This window comes from Ranitomeya variabilis, chromosome 2, assembly GCF_051348905.1.
Source record: "Ranitomeya variabilis isolate aRanVar5 chromosome 2, aRanVar5.hap1, whole genome shotgun sequence".
In the NCBI taxonomy this organism is placed as follows: Eukaryota; Metazoa; Chordata; class Amphibia; order Anura; family Dendrobatidae; genus Ranitomeya; species Ranitomeya variabilis.
Genome location: NC_135233.1, coordinates 1,083,540,197 through 1,083,564,034, shown reverse-complemented (window position 1 = coordinate 1,083,564,034; position 23,838 = coordinate 1,083,540,197). Strand labels below are relative to the sequence as shown.

Genomic DNA, 23,838 nt, shown 5'->3' with positions numbered 1-23,838 from the left:
ACATGGGCGATGGGAGGTCCAGGCTGCGTCGGAGAGGTGAGTATAGCAATATTTTTTATTTTAATTCTTTATTTTACACATTAATGTTGTTTCGATACCGATACCCGATACCACAAAAGTATCGGATCTCGGTATCGGAATTCCGATACCCGCAAGTATCGGCCGATACCCGATACTTGCGGTATCGGAATGCTCAACACTACTCACGAGTTAAGTTGTAACAGGCAATAGAAGTTAAAAGGAAGTCAGTTGAGTGGTTAATAATTTTTATACGATTTCTTGCACCTTCCCGTCCGTTGGGAATAATTTTTAAGTTGCCCACAGTCACGATAATGAGCATTTTTACTGAAGCTTATGGGCTACATGGGTACTCGCCTTGAAACCCTAGCCTATATGCCTTGATGACATTGGTGGAAGCACCTAAGAAATAGATCTGATGGAAGTGTGAAATCAAAGGCAAGTATAGGTAGCATTGAAGTCTGTATTCATCTGTGTGAATACTTTTAATATTTTGGACATACTTGTCAAATTGATATTAAATTAATTTATCTATTAGTTGCTGTCTCTCACTAGGATGAAGCATATACATTATTTGTATTGCATAGGTTTTTTGGGATCACGGAAATATCAATCGTTTGAGGCTATTTATTATTTTAAATGTTTTTGGCTCACTATGTACAATGCCCAACACTTCATAATTTAAGGTCTTAAGTTCATAGAATAATAAAGAGATAGATTGAGGCCCTATGCTCCGGCCCTATGTCCACATCTCAAATGGCCACCCTCCATAAAATGTGACCCTGGTTGAACTGATGGGTGATACTTGATTATGACCTCCATCTTTTATTTTCAGCTGAGAGCTGTGTCATGGCTCTTGTGCCGGCATCCCTGCACTCTGCCCTCTCTCCCGACAGGGATGGCGATTCACTCACACCACTGTCCTCATCCTGCACCTTCTCTTCCTTCCTCATCTGCTGCTGCCCGTCACTGCTCGCAGATCCGCGGGCACTGTGCTTAGGGTGCATGTATGCTCCCTGGTTCTTAAAGGGGCCGCACACACCTCCCTAAAGTGTCCCCAGCCAATGGAACCTTCACCTGCATGGAGGTGCCTGCCCAATGTTGTTAGTTTGTTTTCAAACATTCTTGCCAGTTCTCATGGCCCTGACTGCTAGTAACCAATAGTTTTGCTAGTGTCTGTCCATCCCTAACCTCCTTGCTAGTATTTGCCTTGTTAGTCTGTATTACAGGTGGACCCGCCAGCACCTGCTGTGCCAGTTTGTATATCAGCCAGACCCACGTGTACCTGCCATGCCAGTCTGTATATCAGCCAGACCCGCCTGTACCTGCCATGCCAATCTGTACATCAGCCACCAGCCTGCACCTGCCGTGCCAGTCTGTACATTAGCCAGGCCTGCCTGCACCTGCCGTGTCAGTCTGTACATCAGCCACCAGCCTGCACCTACCGTGTCAGTCTGTACATCATCCAGACCCACCTGCACCTGCCGTGTCAGTCTGTACATCAGCCAGGCCCGCCTGTACCTGCAGTGTCAGTCTGTATTTCATCCAGACCCACCTGCACCTGCCGTGCCAGTCTGTACATCATCCAGACCCACCTGCACCTGCCGTGTCAGTCTGTACATCAGCCAGGCCCGCCTGTACCTGCCGTGTCTGTATATCATCCAGACCCACCTGCACCTGCCCTGCCAGTCTGTACATCAGCCAGACCCGCCTGTACCTGCCATGCCAATCTGTACATCAGCCACCAGCCTGCACCTGCCGTGCCAGTCTGTACATCATCCAGACCCACCTTCACCTGTCGTGTCAGTCTGTACATCAGCCAGGCCTGCCTGCACCTGCCGTGTCAGTCTGTACATCAGCCACCAGCCTGCACCTGCCGTGTCAGTCTGTATATCATCCAGACCCACCTGCACCTGCCATGCCAGTCTGTACATCATCCAGACCCACCTGCACCTGCCGTGTCAGTCTGTACATCAGCCAGGCCCGCCTGTACCTGCCGTGTCAGTCTGTACATCAGCCACCAGCCTGCACCTGCCGTGTCAGTCTGTATATCATCCAGACCCACCTGCACCTGCCGTGCCAGTCTGTACATCATCCAGACCCACCTGCACCTGCCGTGTCAGTCTGTACATCAGCCAGGCCCGGCTGTACCTACCGTGTCAGTCTGTATATCATCCAGACCCTCCTGCACCTGCCGTGCCAGTCTGTACATCAGCCAGACCCGCCTGTACCTGCCATGCCAATCTGTACATCAGCCACCAGCCACCAGCCTGCACCTGCCGTGCCAGTCTGTACATAATCCAGACCCACCTGCACCTGCTGTGCCAGTCTGTACATCAGCCGGACCCGTCAGCACTTGCCATGCCAGTCTGCTTATCAGCCGGTCCCACCTGCACCTGCCAATGTCAACCTGTATATCAGCCGCACCAGTCCGCACCTGCCAGTGCCTGTATCAGCTGTGCTATCCTTCCAGGCTGTTCCAGCTATCAGTCCCATGGGAGTCAGCTGCAGTGCGTCCGTGGTCTGTCCTGGAGTAGCACCTGGTGTTCATCAGGAGCCAAGTGGAGCGGCCCCCAAGCGCATTGCCACCGCAATGAGGTGCAGGCATGGCTCTGTAATGATCTGTCCTTTGCTAGGCCTCTGTCAGGATCCCACCCCTGACAGGGACCCCCCTGAATCTTTCCCCGCAACACCCTCTCTCACAGGATGTTGCCTGGGCAAAACCCAGTCAGCTTCTCCCTAACTTCCTATCCAACCACCAGTTTTACCAGAGTGTGAGGAGTGGCCTAATACATAGCACCTTTTGCTCCCCCTGGAGGCCAGAGTGTGAAGTGTAATGTGTGACTGTGATACCTGGTCAGGGGAACTCTTTTAGTGCAATCAGACGTACCATCACTCCCCTTAGCGGCAGAGCGACGATACTGCAACGACCAGGTCTCTGGGGCGCTGCACTCCCCCCCCCCCCCGTTAAATCCAGTACTCCCGGACTGGCAAAGAAGAACAACAATACATGTTAGCAAGAGACATACAAAATTTTTGAAATGCTGTAAACAAGTACATTTTAACATTGCTTCCCTTTATGGGAGGTGTGGACACTTGAACGTTACAAACAGAAACATATTTACATTGTGCTTAAAATACCCACTAAAGGCATACTATAAAACACTATAGTACAAATTAACTTTCCTTTATCTTCCTAAGTACAGATTCACCAACCATCTTCTTATGGCTTTCCGGAGGACTCACTAACCCCTACGGGTTCACTTTATTGAAACTCAGTTTTCAACTTTCCTTTGTCCTCAATCTCTAAAGTACGTCATTAAAACATTTTCTTATTACTAACTAACTACATACTATTCCTATGTAAACATTATTACTATTTAACTTTCTTAAGGCAACATTATATTTTGGCTAAGTGCAACAAGGAACATTCCCTTTAAGAGCGACATCTCAAGTCTCTTTGAGGTAGTTCAAACTATCAATTTGCAAGTCTGCGGTAAACAAGAACTTCTGCGCTGTATCCAGGAACAGTCTCTTCAAAAAGCTCTTCTCTTTGTAAAACCAGTAGGAGGGCACCTTTAAGAAGGTGCAAACTATATACAGCGACAGTTTGTGAATCATTCACCGTCCATGATTCGGCAGTCTTTTAGAACACTGATGAACTTGTGCAAAAACAAACATAAAACAATAGGGATCCCGGGTCAACAAAGGGATCCCTTTAAGAAGTAACCCCGGTCGGGTTTAAGCAGCAAAACAGGAAAACAGTTTTAAAGAACTATTTACAGTGGTTCCGGTTCTGAGGTCTCTTCTCATAGTAGGTTGCAAGGCATCAATCGGTAGCGGACGCTTCCTGACCGGGAAGGCTTCGGTGCCGTGTCCTCCTCCGATGCGGTATCAGTATCAGTGGTGCGTCTCTCAGGTGCGGCCAGGTCACCCGGTGTCTGAATTCGAATGTCAGCTTTGGTTGCAAGTTCAGTAGCAGCAATAATGCACACAGTGGTGATAGTAGCAGAATTTGTCAGGTCCGTGTTAGTCGTAGTCAGGGCAGCAGGTGGCGTCACTGCAGGCTCGCATCGTTGGACGTTCCGAGCGCACCACCCTTGCGCACTCCGATGGTGAGTGTAGGTCACCTGGTCCCCTTTACATAGGAGTTGGTTGTCACATCTGTTGCGGAACGGGGTCTTCACATTGTAACTGGTAAAGAAGACTTCAGTCGGCAGTCCCGGTTCCTGTATAGAGCCCCAACCCCGTTTCGGGTGAAAGGCTAGTACAGTCCCCCGTTTCACCAAGTTTTTCTTACTGCGTTTAGCCTTTGGTTCTTGTACTTTCGTGGGTCACTTTGTTCTGTCTCTTTTCGGTTTTTCCAGTGTAGAAATAAGCATTGTTTATATTGTTCCCAGGTGAGCACAGCAATGCTGAGGCCCTCCTGCCTGGCCCCGTCTGGCCCAATCCTTGGGGTATCCCATTGGAAGATCACCCCCTCTGAGCTCACATCTAGTGGTTCTCCCATAGTTATCGGTAACGGAGGCACCAGCTTCGCCATGGTGCCGGGGGTTACCACCACCAGCTCAGCGGCGGGGAATCGGTCACTGTCTGGATGGGGAGTGGTCACGGGAGCAGGATCGGTCAGGAGAGCAGGGACCCTTTCCATACCTGCGTCTGATGTGGTTCCACCAATGCCGGTCCGTTCCATTGACAAGCACACTGGAGTCGGCAGCGGCTCGGACGGTGGTTCTTCCGGTGCGACCCTCTGGAACAGCTCCGACTTCCATTGCTTCACATCGGCTGGCTCCGTGTCCGGGATAGGTTGACTCGGCTCCTCCGCCTGTGGCTCCAAGAGGTTCGGATCCTCCAGCTGCGGTGGGTTCGGATCTGCCTCCGGTCGGTGGGGAGAGCCCGGGATCACTTCGCCGTCGTTCCGGTACTCGCTGGTCACCCTCGTTGTTTCGCAGTCGGCAGCTGCACACACACATGGTTCCGCCATTTTCCGAGGGTGGAGCTCCTTCTTGTCTTGGTTCCGTTGCAAATCAGGGGGCGGTTCTCCTCTGCTTCGAGGCAGGTCGTCATCTTGCAGCAATAGTCGGAGGGGGCGGTCGCCACTTTCGGTTCCACTTGGGTAGTTCCCTCCCATGGCACACCCTTCTTCTTTCTTTGAGCTGTAATGGCGACAGTTTTGGCGGGAATTTTTGGCGGCACACAGTCTTTGCAATAAATCACGATTCAAGCACAATTCAGTCACAGCTCCAAGGCACACATGACCTGATTTTCAGGCTTAAGTAGATCCTGTTCATGACGCCAAGTTTGGAGTGGCCCCCAAGCGCAGGGCAGCGGGGTACTCGATACCGGGTCTCTCGGTTCTGGGGATGTCACGGTGGCCTGACCCGGTCCGTGGCCCTGCTAAGGGGCGCCCGATTAAAGATGTAGGTGACGGTGTAGGTCGCAGTAAATAACGAGGACACAGGGTTGCAGTCTCTTTACCTCTTTACTGAATGCTTCGGTATCTGCAATCCAGAGCACTGTTAACTGGGCTGGCTGAGACCGGCCTGTCCGAAAACACATCCAGAGTTCCCTTTGCAGGTGGAAATCAGTAGCCTACCTACTAGCGCCTGGGTGTTGTAGTACTTCCCTGCTGAGCACCACGGGATAGTCCTCACAACTGTCGTGTATGTTTCTGTTCTTTCTCTCCGTCCCCCAGATGGTTTGGATAGGATGCACCCGTATGACGGGGTAGGCCTGGAGTTATTTTATAGGGACCCTAGAGACGCCCCTCTCCCACAATTGCCTCCGTTGTCTTCATTAGGTGAAAAGGTGGGACAGCCAACCTAAAGTTAACTGCCCTGCCATAGTTTAAAGTAATGCGTAGAGTCTATTACTTCCTCGGCGTTCCGGCCGCCGGCTACGCGCCTCAGAAGGATGTTGCCGATCTCGGGGCACGACTCCTTCTGGTTCTATCGCCTTTGTGCTGTGATCTCGTTTCTCACTTCTCCACAATATACTTCGCTTCGTGTCCTTTCTTAAGATGCCGCCACAATGAGGTGCAGGCACGGCTCCATAACGATCTGTCCTTTGCTAGGCCTCTGTCAGGATCCCACCCCTGACAGGGACCCCCCTGAATCTTTCCCCGCAACACCCTCTCTCACAGGATGTTGCCTGGGCAAAACCCAATCAGCTTCTCCCTAACTTCCTATCCAACCCCCAGTTTTACCAGAGTGTGAGGAGTGGCCTAATACATAGCACCTTTTGCTCCCCCTGGAGGCCAGAGTGTGAAGTGTAACGTGTGACTGTGATACCTGGTCAGGGGAACTCTTTTAGTGCAATCAGACGTACCATCACTCCCATTAGCGGCAGAGCGACGATACTGCAACGACCAGGTCTCTGGGGCGCTGCACAAGCCTAACCCCACCATCAGGGGCTCTAGTGACGAGTCATGTGCTCACCTAGTCACACCCCCTCCAGGATCTCCTCGGGTTTCACTACTCCCGTTAAGTACTTTTAGGATTGTAAGTGTCTTGTTCAATATTAATGTGCTCATTCAACTTAATACTGGTAGAATCAATTGACCAAGTTCCAGTTTTGCAACAAATAAGACTAGACTTGGATAATTTAATTGAGATTTTTAAAATTAACCTATCTCTCCTTGCAGCATTTCTTTTAAGCCATTTACATGTTTCTTCCCTTTAACCTACTTGTTTGGGCTCAACTTAGCTGATGAGGTGGATTCTGTAAGCCATAGGTTAGGCTTTACTCACACGCCCGTGTTTAAATACGTCTGAGAAAAAATAGTACCAGTATCATCAGTGTTTTGGCTTATTGTGAAATATGAAATTGGAATGAAATATCAGGGTATTTATGAAAAATCCTATGAGACATTGGTGGCAAAATACTGGATTCAAAATGGCCTTAGAACAAACTGATTTGCAAAAAGGACTTCATTCTAATCTCAAACTTTGGATAAGAGGAGTCACCTCAGAAGTTCTCCAGAAACTTTTTTTTGAGGGCGTTATGGGGACTGTGGGCTACCTCAATCTTTTGGTTTAGGGTTCCTTTGATGGTTGGACTTACCCATGAAAGATCCATTGTAAGTTTAGGCTCTGATACAATAATAGTTCCCCTTATACAACAGTATTCCAAGGTCCAGCAGAATACATCACCATCTGGAAATAAAAATATATACATATATATTACTTATTGGATGAATCATGAATAACCTATTAGATCTTATTGATGATATTTACTGTGTACAATGACAGCAACAAGGAGACATCATGTGCCATATAGATGGATTGTGAACATCAGTCGGACCCTGGCTTGTCAATGGGTCACAATTAAAGATGAATTAATAATTTTGTAGGCCTCTGAAACAGTGACCATGTCAATAATCTGTGGCCACCAAACTGGAGACCTGAGAACATTCTCATCCCTGCTGGTATTCCGGGTGCCTCTTTTGATTAGTTTGAAACCATTCACCTAGGTGAGTTACGTATGTGCGACACAATTTGCACGATTACAATTTGTGCATAAATTTGTGCTCAGCGGGTGGAGAGGAGGATCCAAGAAAACCAGAAGCAGTGGTGGTGTCCGAGCGCTGCCAAGCATGCTACGATAATGTAGAGAGATAGTTAAAAAAAAGAAATGTGTTTCAGAGTTGGGTCAACTATATTATACCAGAAGATGGAGTTGATCCAATTCCGACACGCGTTGTTGTCTATTTCACCACATCTTGGTCATCAGAACATTTTTGACAGCACCCAAACACCGCCGCCGTTTCCTCTCCATTTCTTCTTATGATTAGTAAGCCCTTGAGGGCGTCAAGCCGCAACGATGATGTCACGCTGGATCTACAAACCAAAAGAGGGAATTCCAGCAGGTAGGAGGCGGTTCGAAGGTCAGACTACTGACATGGCCGGTGGACCAGGGTGCTGCGAATTGATCTGCTCATCTCTAGTCACACTGCACTCCCAAAGAGTGACACGATCACCTCGACTCCAATGGACGTTGGTTCTATCCATACTGTCCAAGATAAATACATAGAGTGCCAGCTCTTAAGAAGCGAGTGCCAGTGACTGACAGCCCATAATAGATGTTCTCCAAACACGCGCAAAGATTTATGTTGCGCTCGCTTTGCACGGAGTCCTCTGCTGGCCTCTTTTACATTAAAAAGTAGAGAGGGAGGAAGAGTCGAAAAGAAAATGGGAATTGCTGCATACTTTTAAATCATGAATACCCCGTCCAATCTGAAGACCAAAGACGAGAACTCAATTAGCAATAAAACATGAAATGCTGGATGTGTCGTATCGGATTCAAATGAATAAATCCTCTCGATTGGAGCATCATTACCAGTTTTATACTCACGAGATCCGCATGCAACTTCCTCAGTCCATTTATCTCCTTTTTACGAGAGACATATATTATCCTAACAGAAAAAAAAAAACAACAACAACTCCCTCACCACATGTCATTAATCTTTATATTGTGCTCTTGGTATAAGTGGATCTGTGTTCTAAAAAAGCTTTGCTTAATAAAAAGAAAAGTCAGTTTCATTCCAGCCTGGTAAAAAAAAGTGAAGATTTTTTTTTTCCTATTTTTTTTTCCTTTTTTTTTTTAATTTAAACCCCAAAAGTACGGTAAGTGAAATGAAATAATAAATAAATAAATAAAATAGACTCTACCCTTAATATCTCCCTATTCCATAAGTCTACAGTTCTTTTCCTTCATCCCCACAGATTCCATCCCCCAATTCCATATTCTCCTCTTGCTTTGTCAATGATAACGTAGACTTTATCCTGCTAACAAAACTCCATTGAATTTTATTGAAATATATTTGCATTTTATTGATAGAGAAAAATAAAATAAAAGTGAAAAATCATTAAAAAGTAAAAAGAAAAAAGAAATAATGCAAGTGTATCAGTATGTACAGTATATATGTATGTATATATACTTTATATATAAATATATATATAATATAATAATAATATAATAATAATATAATATTATAATATCATAATATATATATATAATATATATATATACATATATGTGTGTGTATGAGTATGTATATATATATATATATATATATATATATATATGTTTAATGATAAAAAAAATTGAAATAAAATAATAAAAGTCAAAATTGGAAACAGTTAACACATTATACAACAAAAATAAAAAATATCACAATTTTATTTTATTTTTTAAAGCTTTTTAAAGACTTACATATTGACATATAGATGGATAAATGATAGACGGATATATGACGGAGTGAGATAGGAGATAAATTGAACTATCACAATAGATTACAACGATGTTAATCAGAAAATGAAGGGTTAAAATGCAAATCTATTTTACAGTATATAGAATAAATGACATTATCAGTCTATCAGTTTTGTTGCTGTAAAAAAATAACCCAGAAAAGGCAGAAAGATAAAATAGATTTAATAACTAAAAATGGCATAAACAATTTACAAATAAGTTTCTTAAAAACACTTCTTAAAAAAATGTAAAATAAAAAAAAAATAACCTCATCAAAACCTGCAATTGTCAAAATATCACATTATGCATGTTGGTAAAAGTGAACTTATTGCTAAATACCCATTAAGATCTCCAGAGAGGCCTGGCATTAATTGTTTAGTGAAAGCACCCGGAGGCTATCACCGGGGAGGAACATTTAATGCATAAAAAAGGAATCTGACAGAGATCCCTGTAGAACAAGGAGCATGTACCATCTTTAAAATTCTCCTGCATGTCACTATTCAGAACGGTCATTTCTATGTTTACTAAGAAAACAAAAACCAGCAAAACAGCACGACAGCCCGAGCTCACAACACGGCGCCAACTGCGGAAGGTTCTTCTGGTTGTTTCCATAGGAAGATGATCTATCCTTGGCTAAATGAGGAGTGCGATAAATGTATCTCGTGCTGAATATAAAATGTGAATACATGAGCTAGTTATGGGATAGAGAGAGATAATACATAGATAATAGATAGCAGATAATAGATAGATGATAGATAGAGAATAGATAGATAATAGATAGATAAATAGATAGATAATAGATAGATAGATAGATAATAGACAGATAACAGATAGATAGATAATAGATAATAGATGATAGATAGATAATAGATAGATATATAATAGATAGATAATAGATGATAGATAGATAGATAATAGATAGATAGATAGATAGATGGATAAATAATAGATAGATAATAGATAGATAATAGATAGATGATAGATATATAATAGATAGATAATAGATAGATGATAGATGATAGATATATAATAGATAGATAATAGACAGATAACAGATAGATAGATAATAGATGATGGATAGATATATAATAGATAGATAATAGATGATAGATAGATATATAATAGATAGATAATAGACAGATAATAGATAGATAATAGATGATAGATAGATAGATAGATAATAGATAGATAATAGATAGATGATAGACAGATAATAGATAGATAGATAATAGATAGATAATAGATGATAGATAGATAGATAGATAATAGATAATAGATAGATATATATATAATAGATAAATAATAGATAGATAATAGATAATAGATAGATAGATATATAATAGATAGATATATAATAGATAAATAATAGACAGATAATAGATAGATAATAGATAGATAATAGATAGATAGATAGATAATAGATAGATAGATAATAGATAGATAATAGATGATAGATAGATAATAGATAGATAATAGATAGATAGATAATAGATAATAGATAATAGATAGATAGATAATAGATAAATAATAGACAGATAATAGATAGATAATAGATAGATAATAGATGATAGATAGATAATAGATAAATAATAGACAGATAATAGATAGATAATAGATAGATAATAGATATAGACAGATAATAGATTATAGAGAGATGGAACTCAATTCTATCTGTCTCCTCTTTATGCATCTCATAGCTCCTCTTCAAAGATCTATCTATCTGTATATCTATCTATCATCTATCTATCATCTATCTATTATCTATCTATTAATTAATTATCTATCTATCCATCTCATTATACTTACTGATGATGTTACTCACTATCACAACTACTCCAAAGTCTGTGGGAATTCAAATCTAAAATTGAATTGAACGTGACGCTACCCCTTCATACGTTGAACACCTCTAGAAGCTTTTTCATTGTTTCTTCTATAAATTATGTTGCAAATTTCTTTAACATTTTGTCTTTAGATAAATCATGTTCCGCATCATCCGTTGTAATATTCAAATTGGCCACAAGAGGGAGCAAATGTTAAACAATCCATCAGGGTGCACAGGCTGGTGTCTGCACATTGTGGGGTGAGCGGCGCAGCAGATACAGCGTGAATGGTTAATAGTCTCCCGTCCGCCTCATTCAGGGGAGCTCAGGTGATACATGTGTACATAAGGAACATTCCATAGAAGATGATAGGACGAGCGCAGATCTCTAGCTCTGTTGTGTATTTGTTTTACAGACAGAAGTAAAGTTTTCATGTGCGATAATCAGGGACCTGTCATGAGCCGGGAATATTCATTCATCGTCTTCTGCGCTGTCACAATGACAATCACATGCGAATCAACAAAATATTGAACTTTTTTTCTAACTTTATGTAAATTGAGATTAATACATGGCATAACATAGAGTTCTGTAGATCGCTGCTTGCTGTCAGTGAGTGCTAATGCTCTTAAGGCCGGAGTCACACTAGCGTATAATACGGACGAGTGCTATGCGAGAAAACATGGCATAGCACTCGGACCAGTGTTAATCTAGGGGGCAGCTCACATCACCATTTTTTTTTCGGGCATATTCTACGTGCGAGTGAAATCGCAGCATGCTGTGATTGTCACCGAGACTCGGCTGAGTCTCACCAATGCAAGTCTGTGGGTGTGAGAAAAAAAACGCACAGCACTCGCACCATGCACCGGTGTCCATTTTTTACGCACCGGTGTCCTTTGAAAAGCCGGTAGTTCATGTGTACAGTAAAACCACACTGACAGGTTAGAATAGAAACATACACATAGAATACACTATGTTCCAAATTATTATGCAAATGACGTTTTTCTCAGATTTTCTTAAATGGTTGGTGCAAATGACAGTCAGTCTAATAAGTCATCACCCGTTAGATTATACATCGAATTTTATTGAAGAAACCTCCCAATGATAACAGTATAATCTCCAAAATGAATAAAGACTCACCATGCCCTGTTCCAAATTATTAGGCACAGTAGAATTTCTAGACATTTGATCTGTTTTAAAGAACTGAAAATGCTCATTTGTGGAATTTGCAGCATTCGGAGGTCACATTCACTGAACAAAAAAGCTATTTAACTCCAAAACCTCCTAACAGGCCAAGTTACATGTAACATAGGAACCCGTCTTTGATATCACCTTCACAATTCTTGCATCCATTGAACTTGTGAGTTTTTGGAGAGGTTCTGTTTGTATTTCTTTGCATGAAGTCAGAATCGCCTCCCAGAGCTGCTGTTTTGATGTGAACGGCCTCCCACCCTCATAGATCTTTTGCTTGATGATCCTCCAAAGGTTCTCTATAGGGTTGAGGTCAGGGGAAGATGGTGGCCACACCATGAGTTTATCTCCTTTTATGCCCATAGCAGCCAATGACTCAGAGGTTTTCTTTGCAGCATGAGATGGTGCATTGTCAGCATGAAGATGATTTTGCTCCTGAAGGCACATTTCTGCTTTTTATACCATGGAGGAAAGTTGTCAGTCAGAAACTCTATATACTTTGCAGAGGTCATTTTCACACCTTCAGGAACCTTAAAGGGCCCTATCAGCTATATCCCCATGATTCTGGCCCAAAACATGACTCCTCACCTCCTTGCTGATGTCGCAGCCTTGTTGGGATATGGTGGTCATCCACCAACCATCCACTACTCCATCCATCTGGACCGTCCAGGGTTGCTCGACACTCATCAGTAAACAAGACTGTTTGGAAATTAGTCTTCATGTATGGCTGCAACCATTTCTGCTTGTGAACACTGTTTAGGGGTGGCCGAATAGTAGGTTTATGCACCACAGCAAGCCTTTGAAGGATCCTACACCTTGAGATTTGAGGGACTCCAGAGGCACCAGCAGCTTCAAATAACTGTTTGCTGCTGTGTAATGGTATTTTTGCAGCTGCTCTCTTAATCCAATGAATTTGTCTGGCAGAAACCTTCCTCATTATGCCTTTATCTGCATGAACTCTGTCTGCACTCTGTTTCAGTCACAAATCTCTTCACAGTATGATGATCACTCTTAAGTTTTCGTGAAATAGCTAATGTTTTCATGCCTTGTCCAAGGCCTTGCACTATTTAACACTTTTCAGCAGCAGAAAGATTCTTTTTATTTTCCATATTGTTTGAAATCTGTGGCCTGCTTAATAATGTGGAACATCATTTTTAAGTAGTTTTCCTTTTATTTGAATCACCTGCAAAAATAATTATCACATGTGTTTAAGATTGATTTCAGTGATTTATTGACCCCTGAGACACAATACCATCCACGAGTTTATTTGAAAAGCGAAACAATTAAATCTTTATGACACTTAAATGCAATTTGCATAATAATTTGGAACACAGTGTACATGTATATAGAGTATATATATCTACTATATAATTGTCTAAGGGTCACTTCCGTCTGTCTGTTTGTCTTTCTGTCTGTCTGTCACGGATATTCATTGGTCGCAGCCTCTGTCTGTCATGGAAATCCAAGTCGCTGATTGGTCGCGGCAAAACGGCCACGACCAATCAGCAACGGGCACAGTCCGGCAGCAAAATGGCCGCTCCTTCCTCCCTGCAGTCAGTGCCCGCTCCATAATCCCCTCGAGTCAGCGCTCACACAGGGTTAATGGCAGCGCTAACGGACCGCGGTGTAACGCACTCCGTTACTGCTGCTATTAACCCTGTGTGACCAACTTTTTACTATTGATGCTGCCTATGCGGCATCAATAGTTAAAAGATCTAATGTTAAAAATAATTTTTTAAAAAATCGTTATATACTCACCGTCCGTCGGCCCCTGGGATCCAGAACCGGCCTTTCCCGCTCCTCACGATGCTCCAGTGACCGCTCCATGCATTGCGATATTGCAAGATGATGACGTAGCGGTGGGCTGTGTTATATACTACGTGGCTGTGCTATATACTCTGTGGGCTGTGCTATATACTCCGTGGGCTGTGCTATATACTCCGTGGGCTGTGCTATATACTCCGTGGCTGTGCTATATACTACGTGGCTGTGCTATATACTGCGTGGGCTGTGCAATATAATACGTGAGCTGTGCAATGTACAACATGGGCTGTGCAATGTACTGCATGGGCTGTGCAATATACTACGTGGGCTGTGCAGTATACTACGTGGGCTGTGCAATACACTATGTGGGCTGTGCTATATACTACATGGGCTGTGCAATGTACTACGTGAGCTGTGCAATATACTGCATGGGCTGTGCTATATACTACATGGGCTGTGTAATATACTACATTGGCGGGGCAATATACTACATGGGCTGTGCTATATACTATCTGGGCTGTGCAATGTACTACGTGGGCTGTGCAATGTATTGTGTGGGCTGTGCAATATACTACTTGGGCTGTGCAATATACTACGTGGCCAGTGTTATACACTACGTGGCCTGTGTTATACACTACGTGGCCTGTGTTATACACTACGTGGGCTGAGTTATACACCACGTGGGCTGTTATATACTACGTGGGCTGTGTTATACACTACATGGGCTGTATTATATACTGCGTGCGTGGGCTGTTGTATACTACGTGAGCTGTGTTATATGCTACGTGGGCTGTTATAAACTATGTGGCTGTGTTATATGCTATGTGGTCTGTTATACACTCCGTGGGCTGAGCTATATACTACGTGGCTGTGCTATATACTCCGTGGGCTGTGTTATATACTACGTGGCTGTGCTATATACTCTGTGGGCTGTGCTATATACTCCGTGGGCTGTGCTATATACTACGTGGCTGTGCTATATACTGCGTGGCTGTGCTATATACTACGTGGCCGGCTGCGAACAATCAGCGACAGGCACAGTCCGGCCGCAAATTGGCGCGGGATTTGAACCACAATTCGCTAATTGGTCGCAGCCGGCCGAATCCTGTGTATTCAATGTATTATTCTAAAATCTTCATAAATAAACTACATACATATTCTAGAATACCCGATGCGTTAGAATCGGGCTACCGTCTAGTATATATATATATATATATATATATATATATATATATATATATATAATTATATATATATACATATATATATAAATATATATATACATGGCAGTAACACACACACACATATATATAGATATATGTATTTATATTGCACAGAGAGATACAAGAAATGCCTGTAATACATCTGCTGTGTTCTGTAAAATCACAGCAGGAGCCGACAGGATAGAATAGATGGATTACATACAGTAAATACATATCGAATAGGTAGATATAGAGATGTTAGTGACAAATACAATTAGTACAGTGTGTGTGCAAATTACTGGACATGTATTTAATTAATAAAAGATTATTTTACGGGAAAAAAAGGGCGTGGGCTCCCATGCAATTTTTGCAACTAGCAAAAGGAACGCATACGACTGGGGGCAGATGTTTATAACCTGGGAAGGGGGTAATACTCATGGAGCTTCCCAGGTTATTAAGATCAGCTCACAGCTGTATACTTAGCCTTTACTATTGAAATAGGGGAGCCCCCCAAAAATGACGTGGGGTCCCCCTAAAATTAATAATCATCAAAGGCTATGCAGACAGCTGCCGGCTTATATTAATAGCCTAGGCAGGGGCCATGGATATTGCCCCCCTGGCTAAAAACAGCAGCACTCAGCCACCCCAGAAAAGATGCATCTCAATGATGTGCCAATTTCGGCACTTAGCCTCGCTCTTCCCACTTGCCCTGTAGTGGTGGCAAGTGGGGTAATAGTTGTGACGGCTGATGTCACCGAGATTAGTAATAGAGAGGCGTCAATTGGACGCACCCGTTGCTAACCCCATAGTTAAATTAATAAAACACAGTAAAAAATCCTTTTATTGAAATAGACACAGACTCCTTTAATATTCTTAATTAAACCATACTTAGAACCATACATAATTCCTGCAAAACCCTGGATCTCCTGTAATAAAAGTAAAATAGCAAACCAACAATACACCCATACCTGACCATCATTATGTCCACAAATAATCCATATCTGAGGGATATACAGTTTTTAACCTGGACAGTTCCAAGATGCGACCATTCCGGCTGAAAACCACTGGTGAATGAGCTGCTGAGAGTGGAGCTTCAGTGACTAGCGGCGACATCACTGAAGCTGCGCTCCCTCACAGCCTGAACTGCGGTGAACTCTGGACCGTGGGAAAATGACAGTGCATTTCAGACCTCCATTGAAGGAGAACTCACCACCTTTCGTGGCAGCCTATTCCACTCATTGATCACACTCACTGTCGAAAACTTTTTCTAATATTTAATCTGTATAATGAGTTACTTTGTCTTTGTACTTTTCACAATTTTAAATATTCATGTTTGGGGTCAGTGAATGGAAATGTTCTTGTCAACATCCAGCGCATTAAACCTCAAAATGGCTCATCTCCCCTGAGGGTTTGCTATAACTAAATCCAATCTAGAAAAGTCTCTCTGAGCTAAACATATCAGCAGCACAGACCTCACTCCCAGAGGCATAAAGAAAAAGTGACAGGACCAGCTGAAAAATGTATGACCGGGTCTTTATCAACTGCAATTTATATTACTGGAACCTTCTTGTATTAAGAAGAACCAAAGTTTGGGTGAGATTGGGTGGCTCCTCCAATAGCTATTTTATGGGCTCGCCTGGTGAGATGAGTTCCCTAAGCCATAGGTCTGGGTGAGCAGCACAGAGTTACTGCTGTAGTAGAGTTTGACTTGCCAAATGGCACGTGGAACAGCTGGGATGAGAAAGGCTGGATATACAGGATGGAGGGGAGATCAGTGGAACAAGAAGTACTAGAACCAAATGTGAGGACAGCACAAAAATAGCACCTTGCTGCATGAGTGTGGTAGCACATTGGAACAGCAGATAAGAGCAAGTAATTTGGCACCTTGCTGCAGGAGTGTGGTAGCACATAGGAACAGCAGATAAGTGTAGGTAATTTGGCACCTTGATGCATGAGTGTGGTAGCACATTGTAACAGCAGATAAGTGTAGGTAATTTGGCACCTTGCTGCAGGAGTGTGGTAGCACATAGGAACAGCAGATAAGTGTAGGTAATTTGCCACCTTGCTGCAGGAGTGTGGTAGCACATTGGATCAACAGATAAGTGTAGGTAATTTGGAACCTTGATGCAGGAGTGTGGTAGCACATAGGAACAGCAGATAAGTGTAGGTAATTTGGCACCTTGCTGCAGGAGTGTGGTAGCACATAGGAACAGCAGATAAGTGTAGGTAATTTGGCACCTTGATGCAGGAGTGTGGTAGCACATTGGATCAACAGATAAGTGTAGGTAATTTGGCACCTTGCTGCAGGAGTGTGCTAGCACATTGGAACAACAGATAAGTGTAGGTAATTTGGCACCTTGATGCAGGAGTGTGGTAGCACATAGGAACAGCAGATAAGTGTAGGTAATTTGGCACCTTGATGCAGGAGTGTGGTAGCACATAGGAACAGCAGATAAGTGTAGGTAATTTGGCACCTTGATGCAGGAGTGTGGTAGCACATTGGAACAACAGATAAGTTTAGGTAATTTGGCACCTTGATGCAGGAGTGTGGTAACACACAAGATTAGTAGATAAGTGTAGGCAATTTAGAAACTTGCTGCAGAAATGCGATAGCACACATGCCTAGCAGAGACAAAGTAGGTTAGCAGATATCTTGACTCAGAGTTGTGAGTGCAGACAGTGCAAGGAATAGCAGAGGTGAATTGGTACCTTGATAGCAGACTTGAGTAGGCAATGTCCCCTTTTTGTAGCTGAACTGGATAGTACATGTGGATAGACTCTAGGATAAGACATGGCAGCAGTATGCACAATTACCTGAATACTCAGGCGGCATGCAGCCACTTGAGTCAGCCTTAAATGGAATGTTTTTTGTTACATAATCTGAGAGCAGCATAATGTAGAGGCAGAGACCCTGATTCCAGCGCTGTGTCTTCCAGCGCTGTGTCACTTAACTGGCTGTATTTTGCTGTTTCACTAAAATCAGTGCTTATCAGCAGAAGATTATCACTACAGGACTAAGTGCCTCTTGTCTCCTGGTCCAACTCTACCTCCAACACTGATTGACATCTTTCTGTCAATATACAATGTACAGAGAAAGCTGCCAATCAGTGGTGTGGGTGGGGTTATACAAGGCTCAGCATTCCAAGATCTCCTAGATCTGCAGCAGAGAATACTGATTCTATCACAACTGCTGCACCCAGTAAACAAAAGTGACACATTGCTGGAATCAGGGTCTCTATCCCTACATCATGTCACAAATTACATAGAAAAAAAAACTCCTGTCAGATTCCCTCTAAAAAGCTTTGAATGACAACGTCAGAGATGCATGCCGACATGGACTAGCACAGAGGGAGCTGACTATAGGAGAAGGAAGTTAAGGTCAGTGCTGGAGCTCGGACAAGTGAGTACTAGCTATAACTTTCCTGTTTTGATAACTTGCTACATAATATCAGCATAGGTAAAGAGTTACAATCTGGAATGCAGGCTATTTACATTGAAAGGGGTTGTTCAAATTGGATTCAATTGTAACAAACTCTCAGCTGTGAGAATTCTGACTTTCTTTTACAGAGTTGGACTGCAAATGTGGATGAAGGGTTCTCATGAATACATCTGGAATAACTCCCACTTGCTTGTATGCTAGATCTATATGGTGAGGATAAATTGTGGAACAATACTGTTTGGAGGTCTATGAAAAGGCCTGACGTGCCTGTGGAGTAAATGGCTAACTGAGGATCACAATTGTATGTTGAAATTGTGTTCTGAAACATCCAAGCAATAGCACCGCCTAGAGTGAACTGTGACTACCAAGCACTTGAACCTTATGGGAGATCTGTAACCACCAAGCTCTTGGGCCCTGTACTAGTCCTGCAACCACCAAGCTCTTGTTCTTTGTATGATAATAATATTAATAATAATCTTTATTTTTATATAGCGCTAACAATATCCGCAGCGCTTTACAGTTTGCACACATTATCATCACTGTCCCCGATGGGACACAATCTAAATTCCCTATCAGTATGTCTTTGTAATATGGGAAGAAACTGGAGAACCCAGAGGAAACCCACACAAACACGGGGAGAACATAAAAACTCCCTGCAGATGTTGTCCAAGGTGGGTTTTGAAACCAGGATTCCAGCACTGCAAGGCTGCAGTGCTAACCACCGAGCCACCGTGCTGCCATGATATCTGTAACCACCAAGCTCCAGTGCCCTGTATGAGACCTGTAACAACCAAGCTCCAGTGCCCTGTATGAGATCTGTAACAACCAAGCTCCAGTGCCCTGTATGAGATCTGTAACAAGCAAGCTCCTTTGTCCTGTATGACACCTGTAACCACCAAGCTCCTGTGCCCTGTATGAGATCTGTAACAACCAAGCTCCAGTGCCCTGTATGAGATCTGTAACAACCAAGCTCCTGTGCCCTGTATGAGATCTGTAACCACCAAGGTCCTGTGCCCTGTATGAGATCTGTAACAACCAAGCTCCTGTGCCCTGTATGACACCTGTAACCACCAAGCTCCTGTGCCCTGCATGAGATCTGTAACAACCAAGCTCCTGTGCCCTGTATGACACCTGTAACCACCAAGCTCCTGTGCCCTGTATGATATCTGTAACCACCAAGCTCCTGTGCCCTGTATGACACCTGTAACCACCAAGCTCCTGTGCCCTGTATGAGACTTGTAACCACCAAGCTCCTGTGCCCTGTATGACACCTGTAACCACCAAGCTCCTGTGCCCTGCATGAGATCTGTAACAACCAAGCTCCTGTGCCCTGTATGACACCTGTAACCACCAAGCTCCTGTGCCCTGTATGATATCTGTAACCACCAAGCTCCTGTGCCCTGTATGACACCTGTAACCACCAAGCTCCTGTGCCCTGTATGAGACTTGTAACCACCAAGCTCCTGTGCCCGGTATGACACCTGTAACCACCAAGCTCCTGTGCCCTGTATGAGATCTGTAACCACCAAGTTCCTGTGCCCTGTATGAGATCTGTAACAACCAAGCTCCTGTGCCCTGTATGACACCTGTAACCACCAAGCTCCTGTGCCCTGCATGAGATCTGTAACAACCAAGCTCCTGTGCCCTGTATGACACCTGTAACAACCAAGCTCCTGTGCCCTGTATGACACCTGTAACCACCAAGGTCCTGTGCCCTGTATGAGATCTGTAACAACCAAGCTCCTGTGCCCTGTATGAGATCTGTAACCACCAAGCTCCTGTGCCCTGCATGAGATCTGTAACAACCAAGCTCCTGTGCCCTGCATGACACCTGTAACCACCAAGCTCCTGTGCCCTGTATGAGATCTGTAACAACCAAGCTCCTGTGCCCTGTATGAGACCTGTAACCACCAAGCTCCTGTGCCCTGCATGAGATCTGTAACAACCAAGCCCCTGTGCCCTGTATGACACCTGTAACCACCAAGCTCCTGTGCCCTGTATGAGACTTGTAACCACCAAGCTCCAGTGCCCTGTATGATATCTGTAACAACCAAGCTCCTTTGTCCTGTATGACACCTGTAACAACCAAGCTCCTGTGCCCTGTATGAGATCTGTAACCACCAAGGTCCTGTGCCCTGTATGAGATCTGTAACAACCAAGCTCCTGTGCCCTGTATGACACCTGTAACCACCAAGCTCCTGTGCCCTGCATGAGATCTGTAACAACCAAGCTCCTGTGCCCTGTATGAGACCTGTAACCACCAAGCTCCTGTGCCCTGTATGAGACTTGTAACCACCAAGCTCCTGTGCCCTGTATGACACCTGTAACCACCAAGCTCCTGTGCCCTGTATGAGACTTGTAACCACCAAGCTCCTGTGCCCTGTTTGTAAGTTATAACCACCAAGCTCTTTTGCCCTGTTTGAGATTTGTAACCACCAAGCTCCTGTGCCCTGTATGAGGTCTGTAACCACCAAGCTATGTCCGGTATGAATTCTGTAACCACCAAACTCCTGTGCCCTGTTTGAGACTTGTAATCACAAACCTTTTGCTCACTATGTAACTTTTGTAACTATGCGGTACTTGTTTCCTGCATGATATTTGTAACCCCCAAGCTGTTGCGCATTGTATAAGCACTGTAACCATCAAGTTTGCTATACTTCCACATGAGAAGAAAGAAAATGTACGGTTTAACTATTTCAACCAAGTTTTGTCTACAACTGTTTCTCTAAATTCAATCAGCCTCTCATAGATATACAGTGTGTCCGTAAAGTTATAGTGCACTTTTGACCAGTCACTGGAAAGCCACAAAAAACTATAGAAATGTGAAATCTGCTCCAAATAAAAGAAAAACTCTCCCACTTTTATACCTATTTAGTGCAGTTTGATGTGGGCTCCATTTGTTGCCCTACACACATCCAAACGATTGTGAATTATTGTCACACACGGGTAAGGATGTCTGGTGTAACAGTAAATAACATCTGTGATTCTCTGTTTTAAGTGATTAATGTCGTTGATACGTTCAGTGTACACATGTTGCTTAACATAACCCCAAAAGTAAAAGTCTAAGGGTGTCAGATCCGGGGCTCGTGGTGGCTATGGCTTGACAGAACCGATGCCTATCCACTGCCGGGGGAATGTTCTATCCAGAAACTCACGAACAACGGTGGCGTAGTGTGGAGGAGAGCCGTCCTGTTGAAAGATGACACCTGGAAATTATGTCACTGCATGCAATTCCAACATGTCAAGAATGATACGTGTTTGACATCACAGACCGCTCCGTGAAAAAAAATGGGTCTATCACGGGTTTCCCCACCAAACTGCCAGTTTCCTTCAACTGCTTATCCTGATTCCTATGTGGTGGTGCATCGATACAAACGCGCCGATATTCACGTAGCACTTTGGTCGTGGATTCGAACTTAGCGAGCCACAGAACGCACTGAACGTTCCTCTGTACCGTTCACATCTCAACTGGCATGGAAACCCACAGGCCTGGCATAAGCTTTGGGTTGCATAATGTCACAGACCCGGCAGTGTATTCATCAGAGTTCAGTTTATCAGGGGTTATTCTGACTGGGGGCTCAGCAACAGCATAAATGCGTTTGTTTGATAGGTTCTTGTTATCTGTCCTCATGAACAGGTCTGTTATGATTGGGCCAGAGAAAGAGTGCCAAAATGTAAACTATAAATAGATCCTGTGACTGGTCAAAAGTGCACCATGACTTTACGGACACACTGTATTATGACTAGAGTTTGGAGAATTTTTAAAAATTCAGTTCTGATGACGATCAGCGGCTAATGTTGTATTTGCATTATTCGCCAGAGCCGGTTCCGAAAATATTCGCTCAACTCTAATTATGACGCTCAACTCTAATTATGACATATAGTACGTATCCAATGGAGTGAATATTCTGTGCTTCTGCACCCATTTTGCATATTGATAGGTACTGCAGCAAATGTATTTTCTAATGTTCTTCATCAAACCAAAAAAAGAAATGGATCTCAGAGCAATAAAAATAGAAATTTTATTGATGATTATATTAAAACAATTTTGTCATATCAATAAATAAATACATAAAAACATAAAAGAAGCAAAGAGAAAAAGGGTTCAAGTGACACCTAGTGTCCAATCCAGACCCATTTAAAGTGCATGCAGATAATAGAAGATAGCCATGGTGAAATTCAAAATGCCCATAATAAACCAACCTTAAGAACGGATGTGGAAAACAACCCCAAACGCGCGTTTCACTGATGTGCTTCCTCGGTTTTTTTTGGTAAAGTATATGTCATTTGGGTCCCTTTACATACTGAGCACTTGCTAGTCTATATTGTTATAGTGGATAGGAGGCCCTCATGAATTTTCTGAATTTGGCAGTGCCATAAGTGCCATTTAATACATTTACAACCATTTACCTTTCTGTTTATTTTGTCATTTTGCATACATTTCTCTGCAGCTGGTAGCCTTGTAAATGTTATTTTACATGTTCATGATCAGTAACCTTAGTGCTTATTTTGCTATTTTTTGCACATATTTATATACATGTAGTTTAATTATGCCATTTTGATGAATTTAACCGCCTTCGGACGTGACACTAGGTGTCACTTGAACCCTTTTTCTCTTTGTTTCTTTTATATGTTTTTTATGTATTTATTTATTGATATGATGACAAAATTGTTTCAATATAATCATCAATAAAATTTCTATTTTTATTGCTCTGAGATCAATTTCTTTTTTTGGTTTGATATGCACACTGCATGCAGAATTATTAGGAAAGTTGTTTTTTGGATCACATGATACTTTTTATACATGTTGTCCTACTCCAAGCTGTTCAGGCTTGAAAGCCAACTACCAATTAAGTAAATCAGGTGATGTGCATCTCTGTAATGAGGAGGGGTGTTGTCTAATGAAATTAAAACCCTATATAAGTTGTGCTTAATTATTAGGCAACTTTCTTTCCTTTGGCAAAATGGGTCAGAAGTGAGATTTGAAGGCTCTGAAAAGTCCAGAATTGTGAGATGTCTTGCAGAGGGATGCAGCAGTGTTGAAATTGCCAAATTTTTGAAGCGTGATCACCGAACAATCGAGCGTTTCATGCCAAATAGCCAACAGGGTCACAAGAAGCCTGTTGGGCAAAAAAGGCGCAAAATAACTGCCCATGAA

The 23,838-nt window shown here is 43.1% G+C and overlaps 1 long non-coding RNA gene across 1 annotated transcript in view; it reads left to right on the top strand.

The window, feature by feature from the left end:
* LOC143810218 (uncharacterized) overlaps positions 1-23,838 on the top strand; it is a 162,320-nt gene that overhangs the window by 80,550 nt on the left and 57,932 nt on the right. The gene's annotated exons all lie outside the window — the stretch shown is intronic.